A 968-nucleotide genomic window follows, 5' to 3' on the forward strand; every position below is an offset into this window, starting at 1 on the left:
GCTATGTATATTCTGAATCTAGTTCCATCTAAATCTGTACCTAAGACACCCCTAGAGTTGTGGAATGGTCAAAAACCTAGTTTAAGGTACATTCGCATATGGGGGAGTCCAGCACACGTGCTGAGACAAAAGACTGGGAAATTGGAACCAAGGTCAGAAGTATGCATCTTCGTGGGATACCCACAAGGGACAAGAGGAGGACTATTTTATAGTCAAGCAGATCAAAAGGTGTTTGTATCGACAAATGCCACTTTTCTGGAGCATGACTATATGATAGATTTTAAGCCCATAAGTAAAATAGTATTGGAAGAGTTACTTTCTGATGAGATCGGACCACAACCGACAAGAGTTGTCAAATCACTCAAAGAAAAGACCACAATTCCTAATCAGACTCTTAAGGCACCTCGTCGTAGTGGGAGGGTAAGCATGTTACCCGACCGGTATACCGGGGAAGCCCAAATCGTCACTGCTGATGACGGTAAGGAGGATCCATCGACCTTTAAGGATGCGATGGATGATTCTGATAAGGAAGAATGGCAAGCAGCCATGAAACTCAAGATAGAGTCTATGTACTCTAACTCGGTCTGGCAACTTGTAGATCTACCCGAAGGGGTAAAACCCATTGGATGCAAGTGGATCTACAAGAGAAAGAGAGGAGTAGATGGAAAAGTAGAGACTTATAAAGCAAGGCTAGTGGCTAAGGGTTATACCCAAAAGGAGGGAGTTGACTATGAGGAAACTTTCTCGCCAGTAGCTATGCTTAAATCCATCCGGATACTCCTGGCCATTGCAGCATATTTTGACTATGAGATATGGCAGATGGATGTCAAGACAACTTTTTTGAATGGCTATCTTGAGGAAACCATCTATATGGAACAGCCAGAGGGTTACATAGAGGAAGGCCAAAAGCAGAAAGTCTGCAAACTACAGAGGTCCATTTATGGACTGAAGCAGGCTTCTAGATCATG

This window comes from Morus notabilis, unplaced genomic scaffold, assembly GCF_000414095.1.
Source record: "Morus notabilis unplaced genomic scaffold, ASM41409v2 Scaffold1285, whole genome shotgun sequence".
Taxonomy (NCBI): domain Eukaryota; kingdom Viridiplantae; phylum Streptophyta; class Magnoliopsida; order Rosales; family Moraceae; genus Morus; species Morus notabilis.